General features: G+C 43.7%; 1 long non-coding RNA gene and 1 pseudogene across 1 annotated transcript; one reads left to right on the top strand and one right to left on the bottom strand.

The window, feature by feature from the left end:
- Positions 1-3,782: 3,782 nt before the first annotated feature.
- On the top strand, positions 3,783-12,582 carry LOC112610143 (annotated as a pseudogene).
- A 4,222-nt stretch (positions 12,583-16,804) lies between these two features.
- Positions 16,805-21,972, bottom strand: LOC112609743. The gene is made up of 2 exons (XR_003116233.1): positions 21,021-21,972; positions 16,805-20,911 (listed from the first exon to the last, which is right to left on the bottom strand). It is a non-coding gene; the product is annotated as an uncharacterized LOC112609743 (long non-coding RNA).
- Positions 21,973-24,580: the final 2,608 nt, after the last annotated feature.

Here is a 24,580-nt window from a genome sequence, read left to right as displayed (position 1 = left end):
TTTTAGTAGAGACTGGTTTTCGCCATGTTGGCCAGGCTGGTCTCAAACTCCTGACCTCAGGTGATCCACCCACCTTGGCGTCCCAAAGTCTTGGGATTACAGGCGTGAGCCACTGTGCCCGGCTCCCATTTTTATCTTTTACACAATATTTTAACTATACCTTTTCCATGTTTACATACACAAATACCTGCCATTGTGTTACAATTGCCTTCAGTATTCAGCACAGTAACATACAGTACAGGTTTGTCGCTTAAGTCATAGGCCATACCATATAGCCTAGGTGTGCTGTAGGCTATACCACCTAATATGTTGTGATGTTAGCACAATGGTGAAATCACCTAATGACACATTTCTCAAATTCCTCCTCACATGGCAAGCAACGCATGACTGTATACGAAAGCTCTTAAATAGGGATTAAGTTTCTAAATTAATCTCAAAACAGTCATTATTTACTATAGATAGAATGTTTATTTTTAACAAAGGAGCAAAAGTTTCATTTCAGTGAGAATTTAATTTGGGGCTAGAGTGTTTTATTTAACTTTCACCCCAAAGTTGCAAAGTGTTTTGAAGTCTTTACCTGTAAAATAATTATTTTAATTCAATTTAAATAAAACCCACCAAGAAAACATCATGCTTTAAGAAATCTAGCTTCCCGTGCAATGTGAGAGGAAGTCAGCACTGATTTCAGAAATCCGATGATAACAATAGATCCATCCCTAAATGAGGTGAATCTTGGAATCCCTTCAATTGTATTTATTTTTATTTTTTTTGAGGCGGAGTTTCACTCTTGTTGCCCAGACTGGAGTGCAACAGCGCCATCTAGGCTCACTGCAGCCTCCGCCTCCCAGGTTCAAGTGATTCTCCTGCTTCAGCCTCCCGAGTATCTGGGATTACAGGCATGCATCACCACGCCTGGCTAATTTTGTATTTTTAGTAGAGACAGAGTTTCACCATATTGGTCAGGCTGGCCTCGAACTTCTGACCTCAGTGATCCGCCCACTTCGACCTCCCAAAGTTCTGGGATTACAGGTGTGTGCCACTGTGCCCGGCCCCCTTTCAATTTTAAGAGCATCACTGTGCACCCTATGCCTATGCTAGGCATGGAATAAGATGAAGCACCTTCTTCGAGTTCACATGCTGGTAATTGTGCCAGACAGTAATAAAGTAGGTAAGAATGGCTGTGGGGGAAGTCAGCTGGGTTCTATAGTCGCCTTTCAAGAAATTATTTAACATGCTGACTTTAACAACCTAAGCCTCTTCATGTGTGCACACAGGGCTGATCTCTGAAGGGTGGCGCTGTAATTTCTAGGGTAATGGCTGTGTTAAGTCAAGGCAGGATGACAGTTCAGCCTCCTCCCAGGGTAGTGCAAAGGGCTCTTCACTCGGATTAAAGCCTTCTCTCCCAGACTGAACTGCCCACCCCCAACACCCCTCCTACAGAAAATTTGGAGTCCTCGCTTATTTCCTGGCAGCCCCTACCTAATAGGGTGGTGAATTAATTATCAAACATGCAACAAAAGATACCGAAACTTTGGCAAAAATGGCAAATTTTGGAATAAATGACTATAATGTGCGTTCTGCCTGCCACCCTAACTGGCGCCCATTTTGCAGGTCAGTTGCTCTCCTTGCAAGGAAGAGTCTTGAATTTCACGTTGGAGGAGGAAGAGTTCAGGCTGCCAGAACTGGACTAGCTCTTCTGAATATCCTGAGGCAGGGTCCCACGGTGACTTCCTTGGGAAGCTCTGCCGCGCCCCCACCCCACCCCACCCCAACCCACCACAACAGGCCGCTGGAGTCCTGGGACTACCCGGGTCTGAGGCCCAAATCCTTCCTCGCTAAGGGGAGGGGAGAGGAGGGGTGTTCCAGCGAGGGTGGAGGGGAAGGAGGGCTTGGGCGGGACTGTGACATAAGATTGCCACGGTGACACGGAGCAGATCTGGACCCGAGCCTAATAAAGGTGGCATAAAGATGTCATAAAGACTGGGCTGGGCGCACTCTTATCAGGGGCACGAGCCTCTCCGGGCTGCCAGAATGGCTCACACTCAGTGCGAGGCGCCAGCGCCTGTCATGTCCCGGCTGCGTCTCTGGGGCCCACGGCCCCCTCCTCACGTGGCAACTCTTGTGTCTTCTAGTCCAGGAAGTTCAGCCTCTGGAGTGGGTCAAGGACCCAATCGCTCCAGCTAACCTGTAACCCCTGGGGCCGACTGAGCCCTGGTCTTCCTGCTCATCTGATCTCGCATGGGAATCTCCCCATGCGCTTACTCCCCTGGCAGACCCAGAGGGCTTTGATTACCTGGGGTCCTCTGCTTCCTCCCAGATGTGAGTCCTGCCCCAGGAATGGACTGAAAAATTTGGTTCCATTCCTGGACACGGATTCAGCTGGAAAGCTGCCCCCGGGGCCAGAGCAGTTCTCGGCTGCCCACCAGGATCTAAATGACAAGCTGACTCCGCAAGAAAGGCTCCCAGAGGTGGTTCCAGTGCTGGATGGGGATCAGAACCAGACCCTAGTTCAGCCTCTTCACCTCAAAAGTAAGGTTCAAACTGCAGATCTAGATCGGGCTGCAGGTCATCAGGCAGATGAAATACTTGTTCCACTAGACAGTAAGGTTTCAAAAACCAACCAAATTTATTGTTTCGCCCAAGAACCTGAAGAAAGATCTAGCTCAGCACTGGAGCCTTGCTAACCAATTATCCAAACCTCAAAGTCAGAAACAAACTTTGCAGGATGAATATTCAAGAATGGATATACTGTATGCCAGCAGCCTGCCTCCAGAACTCCGGTGAACTCAGATGAGCCTCCAGGGCTGCCTCCAGAGGCTTCTATGGAAAGTCTAGCTCAAACTCCACCGAATCATGAAGTGACAGTTCAACCTCCAGGTGAGGATCAAGCTCATTATAACTTGCCCAACATTACAGTTAAACCTGCAGATGTGGAGGTTACCATAACTTCAGAGCCTACCAATGAGACAGAATCTTAGGCCCCAATTCAGCCTTCAGAGGAGGTGGAACCTTCTGCAACCCAACAGGGGTTCCCTACTGTGCCTCCCGTTCTTCCTGTGGAGCTGAACTTTCCTCCGGTGAGCAGGAGCAGCCAGCTCAGCCTTCTGAGCCTTCTGGGGAGATTGAATCTTCTCCAGCCCAGCAGGACAACCCTCCTATTCCCACTGAGCAGGCTGACTTTTCTCTAGCCCAGCCTGATCTCCCTTCCCCACCTCTGCATTCTCCTGAAAAGATTGAATCTCCAGTCCAGCAAGAGGCCACAGCTAAGATTCCAGATCCCCCCAGGAAGGCAGAACCTTCCCCAGTCCAGCAAGAGTTCCCAGCTGAGCCACCAGAGCCCCCTAAGGAGGTTGAACCATCTGCAACTCAGCAGGAAGCCTCAGGTCATCCTCCAAAGTCCACTGAAGAGGACAGCCCTCCACTGCAGATACCAGCTCAGCCATCAGAGCCACCTGAGAAGGTCGAACCATCTCCAGTCCTACAGCAGGCCCCAACTCAGTTTTTAGAGCCAACTAAAGAGGTAGAATCCTCTCCAGTCCAGCAGGCAGTCCCTGCTCAGTCTTCAGAGCCCCCTATGGTGATAGAACCCTCTCTGACCCAGCAGATGACCCCATCTTTGCCTCCAGAGTTCCCTCAGGAGGTGGAACCATCTCTAACTCAGCAGGAGGTTCCACCTCAGATTCCAGAGCCCCCTGAGGAGGCAGAACCTTCTCCAACCCAGCAGGAGGTCACAATTCAGGCTCCAGAGCCCCCCTAAGGAGGTAGAAACTTCAAGCCAGCAGATGGTCCCAGCTCTGCTTCCAGAGCCACCTAAGGAGGTTGCAGCTCAACCTCCAGCTCATTATGAGGTGACAGTCCCAACACCAGGTCAGGATCAAGCTCAGCATTCAACATTGCCCAGTGTCACAGTTCAACCTTTGGACCTGGGACTTACCATCACTCCAGAACCCACTACGGAGGCTGAACATTCTACACCCCTGAAGCAGACTCTAGTTCCTCCAAAGCACACATCCAGACCAGGTTCAGACTCAGCATTCACACCTGACTCAAGCCACAGTTCAACCTTTGGACCTCGGACTTACATCACTCCAGAATCCACGACAGAGGTTGAACCTTCTACAGCCCTGACTACAGCTCCTCCTCCAAAACACCCTGAGGTGACACTTCCACCTTCCGACAAGGGTCAGGCTCAGCATTCAAACTGTGACTCAAGTCACAGTTCAACCTCTGGCCCTGGAGCTTACCATAACGACAGAACTTCCTATAGAGGTTAAACAGTCTCCAATCACGGAGGAGACATCAACTTAGCCTCCAGACCTGGGACCTGCCATCACTCCAGAACCCTCTACAGAGATTGGACATTCTATAGCCCTGGAGAAGACTACAACTCCTCGTCCAGACCAGGTTCAGACTCTGCATCGAAGCCTGACTGAAGTCACAGGTTCACCTACTGAACTAGAACCTACTCAGGATTCACTGGTGCAGTGTGAAAGTTACACCCAAAATAAGGATTTAACTGCACGAGAGGAACAGAAGGCCTCCGCAAGCACCAACATATGTGAGCTCTGTACCTGCGGAGATGAGACACTGTCATGTATTAATCTCAGCCCAAAGCAGAGGCTCCGCCAAGTGCCTGTGCCAGAGCCCAACACCTACAACGGCACCTTCACCATCTTGTAAGAATCACCGTTCCTCAATTGTCCTCTGTGTCCTGCCTGACATGGCAGCCTTTTCCTGGAGGCCTTCCTGGGCCTTCTTTATCTCCCCAAGCCATACGGGCAACTGACTTTCTGCTTTCACCTTTGCTTGTCAACTCTCCCTTCTCTTTATTCTCCTTTACTGTTAGGCCCCTTCTCCAGTCTTTTACTTTTACTCCAGACTTTTACTCTTACTCCAGTCTTTTACTCATTTTCTCATCCATTTTTATTTAGCCCCATCACATCATTGCTTAACCACTGCTCTCCTCCCATATTCACTTCACCCTCTTTACAGCAGCCTGTCCCTCTCCCGATCTCAGTGATGAGGCTCTAAGTGGTTAAGAGTTGATTCCGGAGCCAGGCTGCCTGGGTTTGAACCCAGGGCTGTTTATTAGCTTGGTGACCCAGAGCAAGTTATTCCGCTCTGTGACTCAATTTCCTCACCTTTCAACTGGGGGTTATGCTAGTTCCCATTTCATAGGATTGCTGTGAAATTTAGGTGAGTGAATATATGAAACATTTCATCAGTGCCTAGCATATGTAGGAGTGTTGGCTGTTAACATGATTACTCAGTCCTTTAGTTATGTCCACAACTCATCTTTGTCCCTGGCTTTCTATATGTAGCACTCATTTTGTGTCAAACCCAGGGCCAAGTACGCTACTGTCTCCAGAACATGAAAATGATAGGAGGGAAGAAAGAGAATAGGCATAAAAATGGAGGTATATATATAATTAATTACTAAAAGATAATGCAGACCATCAGTGCTATAATTTATCAGAATCAGTGATTCTTGAGGTGTGGAGATCAGGGAAAGCTACGTGGACAAGCTAAAACTTTACTTAAGTCTTAAAAAGTAGCTATAATTTGTTAAATAGAAAAAAAAAATGGGAGTACAGTCTAGGCAAAGGCATGGCTACAGCTATGGTTGGAATTTAGTAGACCAATCTGGCTGCAAAGAATTAGGTGAGGGAGCAGTGAAGATATGATTATGTAAAACCTTGACTGTCAGCTATAGGAGTTTGAAAGTTACACAGTGAGGTATGGAAAGCCATTGAAAGTTTCCAAGCAAGAGAGATGAATGATTAAAACAGGAGGATTATTTTATTTCATTTTGTTTTTTGCTTTATGTTCAAGTATAGACATGCAAAGGATTATTTTAGAATCCATATGTAGAGTGCCCAAAAGGAAAAGCTTATTTCAGGGAGACAAAATAGAAAGGTCTCGCAAAACGTAGGAGTAAAGTGTGAAGGGGCCAAATCAGATGGGTTGTAATAAGAGTGGAAAGAAAAAGCCTAGGATGTTTCAGCAGAGGGCAAAGCTTTGGTGCTACCTGGCACAGGGTTTCTTTCTGCTTATTTATTGATAATGATAAGCTTTTGCCCATTTTTCTGTTGAATTATTTACCATTTTTGTGTTGATTTGTAGGAGTTTGTTTAGACATACAGGTGCTTTTGGATAAAATACTTACATTCAAAGTAATTAACTGGAATGTCTGTCCAAGAGATGGGATGGATAGGAAGTTAAGCTTCTGGGACATGCCTCATCATTTGTGCCGGTGGCCCCGCATTACTTCTTGATGAATTGTGCAAACTAGGAAGCTGATAGCTCCGGAAATGAGAAAGCAGGTGTTATTTTCTGTAACCGAATATCCCCGACAAGGTTGCCATGATTCTTTTACTTCTCCTGTCCATTCTTTTCCTACCTATTCAAGGATATAAACTGTGTTTCTTCACAGAAATTTCCAAGGAAACTATATTTCTTACATTGATGGAAATGCATGGAAAGCATACAGTCGGACCGAGAAACTGGGAGTATATTCTCTCCAAATATGACAAAAAACTAACTCCATTGTAAGATCCTTCTTGGTCCAGAATTTCGAGGTCGGTACCTTTGAGAAAAGATATTTCCCCTGTTGACTGCAATCCTATGGTTATTTTAAAATTAAATTTGGTAGACTCTCTTTAAAATAAGAGGCAATTTAAATTTATTTTTTATCATAGAAATAATACAAGGTTATATTCTTTTTTTTCCTCTTTTTTTTTTTTTTTTTTTTTTTAAAGAGACAGGATCTTACTTTGTACCCCAGGCTGGAGTGCGGTGCCACAATCACAGCTCACTGCAGCCTTCACCTCCCAGGCACAAGCGATCCTCCCACCTCAGCCTCCCAAGTAGCTGGGACCACAGGTGCATGCCACTACGCCCACCTAATTTTGTATTTTTTGTAGAGACAGGGTCTTCCTATGCTGCTTAGGCTGGTCTTGAACTCCTGGGCTCAAGTTCTCCTCTCACCTTGGCCTCCTAACATCCTCATATTACAGGCATGAGCCACCACCCCCAGCCCATGATTCTATTTTTAATGTATAAAAATGCAATAACAGGTATAACAAAAACCCTCCTTGTGCCCTACTCCCTCATCCCTGAGGTAATGTTACTCTGCATTTAGTGTACATGCTTCCAGACTTTTCCCATTTGCCTACATTCATATTTACATAAAGCAAAATAGATTTGTTGTGTGGTTTTTAAAATCTTTTTTCTTTACATAAGTGGTAACATCTTGCAACTTGATTCTTTTACTTCATGATATCATTTATATGATATCATTTGATAGTGTATCACCTATATGATATCATATAAGTATATCACTTATATGATATAAGTGTATCACTTATCATATGATATATTCTTTCACTTCATGATTTCTTTCCTTCTCAGTACTTAGAGGGTGACCCCATTCATTTAAACTCCCGCATCATCCATAGTCTGGATGCATCGTAGTTTATTTAATAATTCCCCCATTGATGAATGTTTAGATTATACTTAGTTTTCTTGTTACATGCATTGCTGCAGTAAAATCCCTGTACATGCTTCTTTGTGAACATGGGTAAGTATTTCTGTAGAATAGATATCTAGAAATGGAATTGTTGGGGTGAAGACTATGTAGATATAAAATTTTAATTGCCCTCAAAAATGTTGTGCCAACTTACTCTATTGGCAGCAAAATATGACAGCATTCATTTCTCCACACCTTTCACCGCTGGGTATTCTCCAACTTTTTGTTGAAGTTATGGATGAATAAAAGGGATTCCATCCAAATTTGAATTGTTCTGATAACTCATGAATTATCAGATATGTGTATTGAACATTTGTGTTTCTTCTCTGAGTTTTCTGTCCTTTGTTCATTTTCCCGTTGAATTGTTTTATCATTTTCTTACTGATTTATAGAGGGAATTAGTTTAGACACATAAATGATTTTGGAAAACATGCTTACATTCGAAGTAACATTTTTCACAACAGTTTATGTGTCACATCATTAGTTCAACTTATATAGACAAGTCATACATGAGTTCTAAATTAAAAATAAAACACTTGCTAGGTGTGGTGACTCATGCCTGTAATCCCAGCACCTTGGGAGGCCAAGGCAGGTGGCTCACCTGAGGTCAGGAGTTTGAGACCAGCCTGGCCAATATGGCAAAACCCCATCTCTACTGAAAATACAAAAATTAGTCAGGCGTGGTGGTGGGTGCCTATAATCCCATCTACTTGGGAAGTTGAGAAAGGAGAATTGCTTTATTTATTTTTTGAGATGGAATTTTGTTCTTGTTACCCAGGCTGGAGTGCAATGGCGTGATCTTGGCTCACTGCAAGCTCCACCTCCCAGGTTCAAGGGATTCTCCTGTCTCAGCCTCCCGGGTAGCTGGAATTACAGGTGCCCACCACCATGCCCAGCTAATTTTTATATTTTTAGTAGAGACAGGGTTTCACCATGTTGTCCAGGCTAGTCCTTGGCTTTCCAGACTGCTGGGATTACAGGCATGAGCCACCATGCCAGGCCAGAACTACATTTTAAAAGCAAGAAAATTATTACGAAAGTCAGGATACTGGTTACCTACTAGGGTTAGAGGCATATGACTGGAAAGGAGCACACTAGGGCTTCTGGAATGCTAGCAATGATCTTTTGTAATGCTGTTACATGGGTATCTGCTTTATAATTATTAAACTGAATATTTGGCCAGGTGAGGTGGCTCATGTCTGCAATCACAACAGTTTGGGAGGCTAAGACAGGAGGATCACTTGAGCCCAGGAGTTTGAGACCAATGTGGGCAACAAAGTGAGACCCTGTCTCAGAAATTAAATTAAATTAAATATAAACAACATGTATGTTACGTGCACTTTATGCACATTGTAGTTGTCAAAGTTTTTTAATAGGGGAAAAAGTTGAATGGCTTCACTTGCAGCCCTGAAATGGTTCCATGTGGAGTTTTCATAATAAGATTTGGGAAAACAGAGGAGGAAATGGAGGTTCTGATGATCTTGGTGCCACCCAGAGTTGGATTCTGAAAGGTATTCTGTGATCTAGAGAGGAGGCATGAAATATACAATTTGGTGTGAAGAGTGGGTAGCAGTGTGCTTGTGTGTGCGTGCTTGCATGTGTGTGTTGGGGGGGGGGTGGAGAGAGATGAACACAAAAAGGAAAATGTAAGAAAAGGTTTTAATGAAAGCAGAGCAGATATCACCATCTTGAAATGACCATGATCCAGCTTTCCTCCATATGCAGGAGATAGTCCTGTGTAGCAAATAGTTGTAGTTTGCATTTTAATCTAGAAATAACTTTTTCATTTTCCAGAATTCTCAATGAAAATTATTTGACTGAATTACGTAAGGATTCATTGAAGGCCTGCTATCCCTCCGGTATTTGTAAGTTAGTTAATCATATTTATGAGTTTTTAGTCTTATTATCTATAAAATGAATAAGGGGTTCAAATTAGATAATCTCTAAGATTTCTTCGAGCAATAAAATTTTTCAATTCTGTAAGTTTGTATAGGGTCTCAGTCCATCTCCAGCATTAGCTACCTCCTATGCAATTTCAAGTTTTAAATTATACAGAGAGAAAAAATTTCACATGGTAATAAGATCTGAGCAGTGACTGACACCCATATGAACCTTGTTTTACAAGGGTTTACACACCATCTTCTTCTATTCCATCTACAGCCAATAGATCAAATCTTATCTAAGGTCTATTTTTTAATAGCCCATTAAGTTAAGAAAGTTTTTTGCATTTTTAAAGGACTATGAAAGAAAAAGAAAAGAACGAGAAATATGCGAGAGAGATCGCATGTGGCCCACAAAGCCTTAAAATATTTACTGTCTGACCTTCACAAAAAAAGATTTGAAGAGGTTGGTTTAGTAGGACGAAAGGAATTAATGTTAACTTCAGATTGTTGTCTAACAGAGAAGAAAACATAGACTACCTACATTCATTTGAACATCATTAATCCAGAATTTTTTGGTAATTTAATCGGAATTAAATTAATATTTAAATATTAAAAATCAGCTGAATTATATAAATAATATTATCAAGAATATTAAGCTCCCAAGAGAATAGACTGATATTAAGGATTTCATTTCAGGAATTGTTATATTAAAACAGATGTTTAAAATGATGGTGAAGTGGTAGAGTTAGAAATGTTTACACTAAGTAAGCATGTCAGAAATGCCCCCAACTCTCCGCTAATTACAAAATAACTATCTCCCCAGCCCTGTTACCAAGAAAGCAATACCTGCATAGTATTTCTATCTGTTTAGAGACAAGAAGATACTATGTTCATTGCTATGACAGCATGATTCTTATCTTTTGTCCATAGAGGTGTGTATGTCATTAATCCTTATTAAGCTCATTAGTGATGCTCTTTTGCAAACAGATTCTTTCAAATGTAGAAGGCTTAAGGAAAGTGGGTGTAAAGACCCACAAGTGGATGCCAAAGTGCTACAGAGGCCATGAAGTAATAAAACTACAATTCCTTTAAAATAGTCATTTTCCTTCTACTCACTCCGCCAGCTATCATTTATTTTACAAATATTTGAATTTGCTTTATTTCCATGTATCAGTTTTAAATATGGTTGGCAACGCAGATGAGCAAGACCTACTCCATGCCTGCAAGGAGTTTATGCTCAGAAAAAATGGGATGAAAAATAACTACGTTAAAAAGAAATCAGTGTGGGAACTAGGAGGGATAAATTGTTTCTGAAGCATAGAAGAGGGGAAAATGACTTCAATTTGGACCCAGGAAGATGTTACTAGAACAATGCCACTTGAACAGGACTTTGAAAGGTCATTGTGTAACATCGGACAGACATCTTGGGGAAAATATTCTAAGCTTGCAAAAGGAAAATGGGAGAAGGGCAAAACACAGGAAGGTATTCGAGGAATGCCATGAGTACCTGTAGAGTACAAGGAGAGAGAGTAGGAAATTGGAGCCAGATCTTCTTGGGCTTCGAATGCCCAGCTGAGGAGCCATCATGGGGAACCGTGTGTTACCGCAGCAGTGCTGTAGATAGATCTGCATCACAATCCCTGAGAGGGCGCCTTAGAACTCAGTTCTGGACTCCGCCCTCGTAGTTACTGATTCAATTGGTCTAGAGTGGGACCAAGAATTTGCATCTTCAATAATTTCCCAGGAGATGCTGGTCTTTGCAGGCCACTTCTGGGGAGTTGATATGACGACTGTGTGCAGGATAGTTTAGGAAGGGAGTGACTACAGATGGAGACATCAGCCAGACAACGTTACACCATCCAGGTAAAGAGGGAGGGACAACAGGCCCCATCACTGTGTAACTGAAGAAATTGCTTTCATATATATATAAATTTTTTTTTTTAGACAGGGTCTTTCTCTGTCACCCAGGCTGGAGTGCAGTGGTGCCATCTTGGCTCACTGCAACCTCTACCTCCTGGGTTCAAGCAATCCTCCTGCCTCATTCTCCCAGAGTGCTGGGGCTATAGGCATGCGCCACCACACTTGGTGAAGATACAGATATATGTCCATAGCTATATCTACAAAGAAGGGCAGGCATGGTGCCTCATGCCTGTAATCCCAGCACTCTGGGAGAATGAGGCAGGGGGATCACTTGAGGCCAGGAGTTTGAAACCAGCCTGGGCAACGTAATGAGATCTCGTTTCTCCAAAAAGTAAAAATAAAATTTAAAAAAAAAAAAAACTCACACCATATATGTAAATTAACTCAAAATGGATCAGAGACCTAAATGATGTAACTACACAATTTCTGGGAGAAGACATAGAGAGTGAATCTTTTCTACTTTGGATTAAACAACAGGTTCTTAAAGATTTCTTAGGTAAGAAACAAAAAAGCACAAGCCATATAAGAAAAAATTGCTAACTTAAAGCACATCGACGAGAACTGGTAGGAGGGCGTGCTGGATGGCCAGTCAGACTTCTTCCTGCTCAGCTACGTGGACGTGCTCGTGCCTCTGCCCAGTGACTCACCAGTGCCCCCGCCCTGCCGCTCCATCCACACTGGGTGGCACCCCCTGCCGGGTCTCCTGCCTTCCACGGGGCCCCTGCTGCCAGGGCGGTGTCTAAGCCTGCCGGTGCCACCCAGGCCCAGGCCCTTGAGGTACTCCCTGAGCAGGGTCCCACACTTGGGCTGCCCAGCTGACAAAGGTAGAGCAATACTAGGGTATTGTTCCTCCAGGGCAGCCCTCACCTCCGTTCTGACCCCATGGGGGCCCAGCCCACTGCCTACCCTCGAGTTCCACGGCCTTAACAGGCTTGGATTGAGCGTCCCTGTGGGGTGTCTCCTGCAGGGCCCCGCCTCCCAAGCCTTGCCCTCACAAAGCCAAGTACCTTTTCAGCTTTTTAACTGTCCCCAGCCAGGCCCACGGAAGCCTGTGTCACTCTGGCACAAGCAGTCACCACCAGCCACCTACACATCCCCCAGCACACCTCACACGGGACCACAGCCCCAGCCAGGCTGCTGAGGGCCAAGCACAAAGGCTCCAGTGAGCGAATGTTCAAGCCCCTGGTGGCCAGGCCTCCCCTTGCTGAGCCGCTGCCACCTGTAGGAAGTGGCCCCAGCCTCCTCCTCTAGACCATGGCAGGCAGCCCCAGGGTCCCCAGACCCCTGCCCAGACCAGCAGGTCCGCAGCCCTGACATCTGCTTCCTCTGTCGCCCAATCCAAAATCGATGAAATGGAGGGTCCTCTGGGCTGGGCCACATTCACATTCCCCTTCCCCTGAGGCCCTGCAAAGCCTCTGGACCCCAGGCTCTGCTCTGCATCCTCATCAGCAGCACATGAGGGGCACAGACACCCTGGCAGAGATGAGCACAAAGCCTTGGGCACAGTTCAGGGCAAACTGAAATGTATGCCTGAATTTTGTAAACAGAAGTATTAAAGGTCTTTCTACAAAAAAAAAAAAAATCATGAACGCTAAATGCAATAACTGATGTTTGACTGGATTCTGAATTTTTTAAGCCATGTTATGATTGGGACAATTGTGAAAATGTGTATATGGACTGCACAGTAGACAATGATAATATTTTCATTGGGTGATAATAGTATTCTGGTTATGTAGGAGAATGCCTTGGTTCTTGGGGGCTGCACACTGAAGTCTTTAATGGTGAAGGGTCATTATGTCTGCAACTGACTCTCAAATGGTTTGTCCAGAAAATGTATAGACATACACACATGGAAAGCAAATGTGACAAAGTATTAGCTACTGTTGATTCCAGATGAAAGTTATACAGGTGTTCATTATACCATTTGAAAATGCTTCCTAGCCATCCTAAGGCTTAAAGGAAAAAAAGAAAATGTTTAAAATCAAAAGTTGGGGGCAGGAAAAGAATAACAAAACTTTGGGCTCATGCCTGTAATCCTAGCACTTTGGGAGGCCAAGGAGAGAGGGGTGCTTGAGCTCAGGAGTTCGAGCCCAGCCTGGAGTACATGGTGAAACTCCATCTCTACAAAATATACAAAAATGAGCCAGGCGTGGTGGCACACACCTGTAGTTCTAGCTACTCAGGAGGCTGAGGTGGAAGGATCACTTGAGCCCAGGAGGCAGAGGCTGCAGTGAGCCGAGATTGCACCACTGCACTCAGCCTGTGTAAGAGTGAGACTCGGCCTCAAAACAAAAGAAACACCTTTGTGTCAAGAGTTAAGGTTGCTATATAAGTAAAATGCTAGGTTATGGTTCTGGGTACATTCAATCTATATGAAGATCAGAGCCTTCTATTGGACCCAAAGGAATACTAGTCACTTGTGATTATTCCTCTATAGGTTTGAAAGATGTGTCAGACCAACTTATTGGATGCAGTTTTAATCTAAAACTCTGTACATTGTATCCCCAACTCATAGACTTCATGTATCCATTGAATACTCTTCTGTTTCCACAATCTTAATGTGGCCCTAATAAAGTTATCCTTTTGGAAGACTCAGAAAAGGCCCCCCCACAACCTCTGTAATGTAATAATTATAGTAGTTAACATTTGTTGCGCACTCACAGTGTGCCAGGCATTTTTCAGGTACTGATTCATTTAATCCTCAAAACTCATTAGAGGTAGGTACTATTATAATGACAAGGCCAAGGAACAGAGATTAATCAATTTGCCCAAATTCATATTATTCACAGAGCTGGGATTTAAGCCTAGTCTGGCTGTGGAATCTGTATTCTTAATGACCATGCTATCTATACTGCTTAAGAGTAACCTTGAAAATTTATTCCAGTTACAGAGATTGTTTTTATTTCTCTGAAACTGCCCCCAATAAGCCATAACAATACATTAATCAATTATCTTGGTTATCTCTTTTGCCCAAATTTATATTTTGAAAAAAATTCAAACATACCAGAAAGATGAAAGAACAGTACAGAATCCAGTGAAAGATTGGGCACTGCATGTCATGTCTTCATTTCCTTTAATCTAAAACATTACTCTACTTTTTTTGATCTTTAATGACATGTCATTTTTTAAGAGTCAAAGACAGTTTTCTTGTAAATTGTTCCACAATCTGGATTTGTCTGTTTCCGCATGATGAGAGTCAAGTTAAGCATTTTTGGGAAGAATACTGCATAGGTGATGGATCCTTCCTGCCTCGTGACCGCAGGTGGCTCATAATGCTAAGTTTGATCACTTGTTTAAGGTGATCTTCCAGATCTCTCCATTGTAGTTATTTTGCTGGGTGTGGTGGCTCACACTTGTAATCCCAGCACTTTGGAAGGCCAAGACAGGCAGATCGCTTGAGTCCAGGAGTTTTAGACCACCCTGAGCAACAAGGTGAAACCCTATCTCTACTAAAAATGCAATTAAAAAAAAAAATTAGCTTGGCGTGGTGGTGCAAGTCTATAGTCCCATCTACTTGGGGGGCTGAATTTGGAGGGTCACTTGAGCCCAGGGGGGTCGAGATTGCAGTGAGCTATGATTTTGCCACTGTACTTCAGCCTGGGTGGCAGAATGAGACCTTGTCTCATAAAAAAACAAAAAATAATTTTTCCCTTTGGTAATTAATAAAAAATCTGTGGGTTGGTACTTTGAGATCAGTGAAGATCCTGTTCTCAAATGTCTTTTATTTTTGTTATTATTATTATTATTTGAGATGGAGTCTCACTCTGTCGCCCATGCTGGAGTGCAGTGGTGCGATCTCAGCTCACTGCAAGCGCCACCTCCCAGCTTCTCTCCATTCTCCTGCCTCAGCCTCCCAAGTAGCTGGGACTACAGGCACTCGCCACCACGCCCAGCTAATTTTTTTGTATTTTTAGTAGAGACGGGGTTTCACCATGTTAGCCAGGATGGTCTCAATCTCCTGACCTCGTGATCCACCCACCTCGGCCTCCCAAAGTGCTGGGATTACAGGCGTGAGCCACTGTGCCTGGCCCAAATGTCTTTTCACCCAGCTGTGTCCATCAATGATAATCTTTGTCTGAATCAATTTTTATTACATTGGTGGTTGCAAAGTGACACTTTTAAAAATTGTCATTCCTTCTACATTTATTAGCTGGCATTATTTCATTAAAGAACAACTCCTTCTCTTTTTTAATATCATTCTTCATGGATTCTTTTTTATAAATTATGTTGTAGCTTTTTGTTGTTATTCTTTCGAATGCTCAAATTGTCCAGATTTGGCCAATGCAATCTCTGTTATTTTTTAACCCCACAATCCAGGTTAATCTGAGCTATTTTTAATGCCCAGAGTAATTTCTAATATTTCCCACTCCCAACAGGAATTGAGAAAGGGACTCCAGAAGTTGGGGGCTTATTCAGACTCTTCTTAGAAGTCTACCTTCTTCCTGTGTACTTTCAGCCCAAAGTGAGACTTATGAGTTGGGAAGAGATACTTCTGAATTAAACTACTGATCAGTGTCACCCAATTCTAATCCCAACCACCTTTATTCTAGGCATACCATACTCACTGCCATGCTTACCTTTCGGTTGGGCACCTTTGTCCTCCTTCCCATTGGTCTTCTGGCTCCTACCCAACTGTCCAGTCCACAGGCCTCAGTAACAACTTTTTGCCCAGCCCTGTGGTAGCGTTGGCCTGCCTCCTTTGCCTACTCAGTAACTGCTTTACCACTAATTTATTGTTTTGTGTTTTCATCTATAGGATCTTACTTAGCCATATGGCCTGCTGCCTCTGCCGATTTAAAAATAGCACTGAGGCTGTCTGCAAGACAGTCAAGCTGCATTGCAACAGTGCAGGTCTGACAAACACCATAGATTGTCGTGAGTCCAAATTGCCTGGCGATAAATTGTTACATTATTTTAAGTATGTTTTTATAATTTTTATTTTTAATTGATGATAAAATTTTAAGCTAGTGATATAATTGTTTTATTTACTCATTCAGAGTTAAACTCCCTCAACTTCTGAACTACTCCCTTGCTGGGAGTCAGGTTCTCAGTTATTATCACAAAATTTAATAATAGAACTGTTCCATATGCATAAAGGACCAAGAGAAAGGAATGGGACAGCTAGGGAATGACATTAACATCCACGCCCAGTGTACTGTGCTCTCTGCTTGGTGCTTTGCCCCAAGTGATAATTTCCTCATATAGTGCAATGTAGTTTGTAAGCTAGTTTTATATGCGTGAAGTACTCTCTGCCTTTTAGGACAGATGTAGATCCTGTTTTGTTTTTACAATTTTATAAGAGTACAAGTGATGCTGTTTTATTTGAAGCCTGAGAGCTTCTGGTTCCATAACCAAAAATTGCTACCTGGCTCTTCTAATGGAATGGAGGGCTTTTCCATTCTTAGACCATCCAGCTCTGAACTTGCTCTGAACCTTTCTATTCACAGAACAAATGCTCAAGTGCTTTCAAGAGTTTTTCTGTAGATTAGGTTTATTAGTACCAACTTCATGACTACTAAAATGTGACTGCTTTCCAGTCCAGATAACTTGAATACAGGTATCTACCAGTGATATGGGGTGGATAATTAATAATGCTTGGCTACTTACATAAAAACAGTGTTACTTATTTTTCAAAACTTTTTTTTTACCAATTAAATTATTCCCTTCTCCCCAAGAGGTGGGCAGAAAAGCACTGCTAATCACCTTTTACAGATGAAGAAAAACAAGATCAGAGGTGCTCAGTGCTGTAGCCTAGTGCCAGGTCTTCTGTCTCCAATTCTGGGTTCTCCAAGCCCATGTTTCTCCTTTCTCACAATCTTTACTTCTTCCTCTGACCCTCCCCACCACCCAAAATACTTTTAATTCTGGAAAAGAAACCCAGCTGCACACTGGCACACTTGACCTTCATGCAGTTAGATTTGGATGATTCCCCATCCAAAATATTAGAGATGAAATGAAAGCAAAGTAGGCACCTGACAAAAGTTGCTTTTTCCCTTCTGCATTTTAGGACCTCAAGTAATGTTTATCCAGAAACTGCTATCATACCATAGATGCATCGTATATTTAACAACATAGGCATACCATCTGGCAAATTAAAAATCTCTTAACCTATACCCTGGATCCCTTCCCAAATTTAAGAAAAGAACTAGGGTGGACACAGTGCTTTTTCCATGTCACGTCTTCTGTGATGGGGCAACGATATGTGGGAGCAGAGAATGGGGTTGGTGGGTGGAGCGTGTGCCAGATGAGGATCTATCAGCAATGGGAGGGGGCCTCCACGTTAGCATCTCCACCCTGCTCCTCTCAGAGGACTGCCTTTCATTGCATTCAGCTGTGATGGTAGCAAGAACACAGGCACACTGAGGACAAGAGAGGGAGCCTTGCGCTCTCTCTGCATCTGAGGCAGGACAGCACAGGGTACGGAGCAGTCTGCAGAGAAGCCAGCTCATCAGCTCATCAGGGAAGCACTTGTCCTCCACCTTGGGCTTTCACTGAGCCCTGGGCAACTGGCCCCTGGGGATCAACAGAATAATCCTAAGCAGAGTTACTCTATGTCACACTATGGAATGTTCCAAGTAGGTGGCCATGTTTTCAAAAAATGTCTTTTCCTCCTTTTGTTGTTGCTATTTCATAGGTTTAGGATTGGGTGTATGTTTCGCCTCGCTGAATGGCACTCGAATGTTTGCTGACTCCTACTCTGTGTGACTGGGGTGTACAGCTGTGGACGGATGCATGCCGTCCCATCATCTTTCATGATCAAAGCAGTCTCTTCTTTTTTGACAGCTGAAGAAGCATCTGTAGGGAATCCAGAAGGTGCGTTCATGAAGGTGTTACAAGCCCGGAAGAAGCACATGAGCACTGAGCTAACTACTGAGCCGGAGGCGCCCTCAGACAGCAATGGCATCAGCTTGTCAGGCTTTGGGAGTGAGCAGCTAGACACCAATGACAAGAGTGATGTTATCAGTGTGCTAAGTTACATCTTGCCTTATTTCTCAGCAGGAAATCTAGATGTGGAATCCATGTTGTTACCATTCATTAAACTGTTTTTTTCAAATGTGCAAGATGGAGATAGGCTCCTGAGTATTCTGAAAAACAACACAAAGAGCCCCTCGCTTCAACCTGCATCCAACAACTCAACTTATGAAAATAAATTGAGAAAGGTATATTTCCTAGAAAAGATATTAGATGCAGAAATACGAGAAAAAAATCGATGAAGTTAAAAGGGAAGAAGAAACTGCCATGCTTATGCAGTCCAGCCTTCTAGGTAACAAATTTAAACGCCAAATATTTGAAAAGAAATTAGAAACTGTCCAACCACAGGAAAGCAGCCTGGCAAAGATTCAAAGTGTAGGCAAAAACCTGCAGAGAATGAACAGAGTCCTCATGGGCCCAAGGAGCATCCAGAAAAGGCACTTCAAAGAAGTGGGAAAGCAGAGCATCAGGAGGGAAGAGGGTGCGCAGGCCTTTGTGCAGAATGCTGCCATAGAAAAAAGGCTCGGGAGTCCAGCCCCAGGGGAGCTGGAACAGTCTCACATAGAGCAGGGGCCCAAGAACATAGCGGGAAACACCGTCAAGCCTTCATTCACCCAAGAACATAAGCCAACAGTCTCCTCTTTGCTGAAACCCTTCTCCATGGGCGTGCCTTCTGCCTCCACCCCTGCAAAAGCCCTACCTCCGGTCAGAGATAGATAGAAAGACTTAGCCTACGCCATTTTAATTTTAGAAAATGCAAAGGCTAGAGTTAAAAATATGAAGGCTGCTAAACCAATCGTACATTCCAGAAACAAATACCGCTTTCATAAAACTCACTGCCATGTGGCCCACAGAACACCCAACGTCAAAAGATTAGAAAGTTGAGAAAGAAAAGTTATCTCAATAGACTGATGTTCACAAAGAGGCCGCCATTCTCTGCAGCAAAGAGCCTCATAAATTCCCCTTCACAACAGGCTTTTTCATCCTCAGGAGACCTGAGTCCTCAAGAAAACCCTTTTCCGGAAGTATTTGCTCCTTCAGAACAGTTTATAGAAAACACTGCTGTAAAAAACACAACTGTAAGAAATGCCTCTGAAGAAAACGTTTTAAGGAAAACACTACTATGCCAGAAGGCACCATCTCTGAAAACACAAACTACAATCCTCCTACTGAGGCAGATTCCGCTGGGACTGCATTCAACTTAGGGCCAACTGTTAAACAAACTGAGACAAAATGGGAATACAACAACGTGGGCACTGACCTGTCCCCCGAGCCCAAAAGCTTCAATTACCCACTGCTCTCATCCCCAGGTGATCAGTATGAAATTCAGCTAACCCAGCAGCTACGGTCCCTCATCCCCAACAACGATGTGAGAAGGTTCATTTCTCATGTTATCCGGACCTTGAAGACGGACTGCTCTGAGACCCATGTGCAAGTGACCTGTGCCAAGTTCATCTCCAGGACAGGCCTCCTGATGAAGCTCCTCAGTGAGCAGCAGGACATAAAGGCATCCAAGGCAGAATGGGATACGGACCAATGGAAAACTGAGAACTATATCAATGAAAGCACGGAAGCCCAGAGGGAACAGAAACAGCAGAAGAGCAGAAGACCACACAGAAGCATGAGACCCAGAAAGAGCAGAAAGACCCAGAAAAAGCAAACAGAAAGGGCAGAAGACCACACAGAAACATGAGACCCAGACTTTCCCATCATTTAGCATATGCCAGGAAAGTGCCCACACAAGAGAACCTGGGACTCCCAGGCCATAGCTTGTCTTGGCCATAACAGTGATCTCCCACTTTGTAACTTTGGCCATAACAGTGATCTCCCACTTTGTAACTTTGGCCATAACAGTGATCTCCCACTTTGTTCATTTAGAGAGTGAAATAGATTAGTGTACAAGATAAACCGTAGGCCAGGAGTGGTGGCTCATGCCTGTAATCCCAGCACTTTCGGAGGCCAAGGTGGGTGGATCACTTGAGGTCAGGAGTTTCAGACCAGCTTGGCCAACATAGTGAAACCCTGTCTTCACAAAAAAATACAAAAATTAGCTGGATGTGGTGACACGTGCCTATAGTCCCAGCTACTCGGGAGGCTGAGGTGGGAGGACCACCTGAGCCCAGGGAGGTAGAGTCTGTAGTGAACTGTGATCGCACCACTGTACTCCAGCCCGGGTGACAGAGTGAAACCCTGTCTCAAAAAAAATAAAAAAGAACCTGTAAGCTACTCAACCGGAATACTGGGGTTTTGAAAAGTTAGCTTTCATTCTTTTTTTTTTTTTTAATTGTTCTTTCCTTTTTTTTTTTAGCTCACGAAAGAAGTTCCAGGATATGGCTATAACAACAGACTCATCTTGGCAATATCTGTGACTGTAATACTAATGATTTTGATTATAATTTTTTGTCTTATTGAGGTAAGGACAATAATTAATTCAGGTTTTCAGAATGCAGTCCTGTCTTTGTGTGGATTCAGAACCCACAAACTCAAAACCAAAGCCACTTCCCCACTTGACATTCTTCTTCAGTAGTATAAGGCTGAGGTATGCTTTGTTCTTTTACTGCAGTGTATATTCCAGGATTTTTAAAGGATCCTCGCTTCCAGGAGATCTCTGTGAATTTAAATCAAGTTAATCCCATTAGACCATTTTAAGAAGTTAAGTTGATATAATAGCAAAATTTCTCCTACCCAAAACTATGTCAACAATTGGATGTACTCACCAAGTCACCCTTACTCTGCCACTAATTTATTTCCTTGTTGCCGAAATGATGAGAGACGTATAATCTCCACCCTCACGGAGTTGTCATCACCCTGGAGAGGAAGGAGACGCCAAAAGAGAGAAGTATTGCCTTGTAGACTTATTAGGTTCACACAGTATCGTCCTTCTCCAGTGTGTAAGGCGTTGCCTAAATAGGTCCAGTTAAAGCACTACAGAGTAGCCATCTTTCAAAAAAATTGTTGGCCACATTTTTAAGTTCACAGGGGAGGGGGACTGCTATCTCATACTCTAGCCCTCCTGAGTCCAGGCCCTCTGTGAGATGTGTCCGTTTCTTGGACACCATATGAGACATTCCCCCTCGGATTAGAGATGCTCAGCCTGCATTAACATGTCTAAAGCCTACATCTGGCTACTCTGGGACAAGTCTTGTTTACAGTGCCCATTCCTGGAGCTTGCCTCTGTTTGCCTTTTGTTTGAGTACATGATGCATTACTTTTCCCAACAGGCCAGTGCTAGCATATTGGAAGAGTGATTTAATAAGCTGGCAACCTTGATGCCATGCTACCAATCCAACCTTATTTGCCTCATTCACCATTTCATTATTGTGGCAGCCCTCCATTCCAGCCAGAGCAGCCCCTCACCATACCCCAGTCACACCATCCGCATATCTGCTTTTGTCTATGCGTTGTCCACCTAAAATTCCCTTATTTCACTCTGCCTGTGGGAATCCTATGAATCTCTCAAAAGCCAACTCAAGTTCATCTTTCTGCTTGAAACCTTCCCTGAATATTCCAGCCCTCCTGAGCCTAGTTCCTTTGTGAGATTTGTCCCCATTTCTTGGACACGATATGAGAGACTTCAGAGGCTGAAGTGGGAGGATTGCTTGAGGCCTGGGAGGTCGAGGATGCAGTGAGCTGTGGTCATACCACTGCACTCTAGCCTGGGCAACAGAGCGAGACCCTGTCTCACAAACAGCCACCACCCAAAACAATCTTGGGGTTTGAATAGGATTATGTTAAATTTGTAGATTAATTTGATAATTGACATCTGTACAACATTATAGGAACATGCTATCTCATGTCATGTGTTCATTTCTTTTTAATGTCTTTCAGAAGAGTTTTAGGGTTTCCATCATATAGATCTTACATATTTTTTGTTAAATATCTTTGTATTTTTATTCAAATACTTCATACATTTGTATTGCCATTGTAAATGGGATCTTTCTTCCATTTTCTAATTAGTTATTGGTGGTACATGGGAAAAGTAGTTGAGGTTTTTGTGCTAATCTCTTGATTTTGTATATAGCCACTGTACTGAATTCTCACATTACTTCCAGTAAAATCTTAGTTGATTCTCTCAGGCTTCTTTGGCTGTCTAACATTTATCATTTCACATGCAAATAATCATAGTTTTGTCTCTTCTTTTTCAATACTTATATTCTTTCCTTCCTTTCCTTTATCCTTTCCTTTATTTTATTTTTTTTTTTTCCTCAGGGCCTTGTTGTCACCCAGGCTGGAAAGCAATGTTGTGATCTAGCTCACTGTAACCTCAAACTCCTGGGCTTAAGGGATCCTCCTGCCTCAGCTTCCTGAGTGGCTGGGACTACAGGCAGGCAGCTAATTTTAAAAACTTTTTTGTAGAGACAAGGTCTCACTATGTTACCCAGGCTGGTTTTCTGTCCACTTTAGAGGAAGGACTAAGGTTTCCTTTTTTTACCTACTTTTAAGAGGTTTTTATTAGGAATTGTCTGTTAAATGTTAGCTAAAACAGTCAATAAGATGTATTAAGTGCCAGCTGCATGCGAGACCCTAAGTTAGATACAGTCAGCCCTCTTCATCAGCAGGTCCACATCTTCAGATTCAACTAGACGAGGCTGAATATTTGAAAAAAGAAACAATAAAAATACAAATAGAAAGTACAGTATAACAACTGTCACCATTGTACAATATCTATACATTTTATTACTGATGATTTAAAGTACATGGGGCCAGGCACTGTGGCTCACACTTGTAATCCCAAGGTTGGGAGGCCAACCTGGGCAGCATAGTGAGACCTTGTCTTTTTTTTTTTTTTTTTTTTTTTTTTTTTGAGACGGAGGCTTGCTCTGTCGCCCAGGCTGGAGTGCAGTGGCGCGATCTCGGCTCACTGCAAGCTCCGCCTCCCGGGTTCACGCCATTCTCCCGCCTCAGCCTCCCGAGTAGCTGGGACTACAGGCGCCCGCCACCTCGCCCGGCTAGTTTTTTGTATTTCTTAATAGAGACAGGGTTTCACCGTGTTAGCCAGGATGGTCTCGATCTCCTGACCTCGTGATCCGCCCGTCTCGGCCTCCCAAAGTGCTGGGATTACAGGCTTGAGCCACCGCGCCCGGCCGAGACCTTGTCTTTACTAAAAATAAAAATTAAAAAATTAACCAGGTGTGGTGGTATACACCTGTAGTCCCAGCTACTCAAGAGGCTGAGGTGGGCAGATCACTGGAGCCCAGGAGGTTGAGGCTGCAGTGAGTTGTGATTGTGACACTGCACTCCAGCCTGACCAACAGAGAGTGATCCTGTCTCTAAGTAAATAAATAAAGTATATAGGGGGATGTGTGTTGGTTATACGCAAATATGCACCATTATATGTAAGGGATTGAGCATCCACAGATTCTGGTATGGTGTGGCAGCAGTATCCTAGAACCAATCCCCCACAAGATATCAAGGATGACTGAACTGTGGAAGAATCAAAGCACTGTTAAACAGCATACAATTCCTGTCTTCAAAAAAGTTATCTCATCAGGTAGATGAGACTTATAATGAATAGAAGGAGTGAATACAGATTTGGAGATAGTGGTTGTTGTGACGAATAATCTTAATTTCATTTTCTTCCAAAACAGATTCATTCTCATAGAAGGGCATCAGAGAAAGAAGGATCCTCAATGTCAGGTCCCTGAGCCCAAGCTAAGCCATCATAACCCCTGTGACCTGCAGATATACATTCAGATGGCCTGGAGCAACTGAAGAACCACCAAAAAAATGAAACAGGCAGTTCCTTCCTTAACTGATGACATTCCACCTTGGTGATTTGTTCCTGTCCCACCCCCAACTAATCAATCAACCTTGTGACATTCCTCCCCTGGACAATGAGTCTCATGATCTCTCCACCCTGCACCTTGTGACCCCTCCCCTGCCAAGAGATAACCACTTTTAACTGTAATTTTCCACTACCTATCCAAATCTTATAAAACTGCCCCACTCCTATCTCCCTTTGCTGGCTCTCTTTGTGGACTCGGCCCACTTGCACCCAAGTGAAATAAACAACCTTGTTGCTCACACACAGCCTGTTGGTGGACTTTCCTCACATGGACAGACCTAACAGTTGGGAGTTTGAGACCAGCCTGACCAACATGGTGAAACCCCATCTCTACTAAAAATACAAAATTTAGCTGGGCGTGGTGGAGGGTGCCTGTAATCCCAGCTACATGGGAGGCTGAGGCAGGAGAATGGTGAGAACCCAGGAGGTGGAGCTTGCAGTGAGCCAAGAGCACACCACATTCAGCCTACCTTTGCCATTCTTAAAATTATG

This window comes from Theropithecus gelada, chromosome 16, assembly GCF_003255815.1.
Source record: "Theropithecus gelada isolate Dixy chromosome 16, Tgel_1.0, whole genome shotgun sequence".
NCBI lineage: Eukaryota > Metazoa > Chordata > Mammalia > Primates > Cercopithecidae > Theropithecus > Theropithecus gelada.
This window is presented reverse-complemented; position numbering and strand designations above follow the sequence as displayed.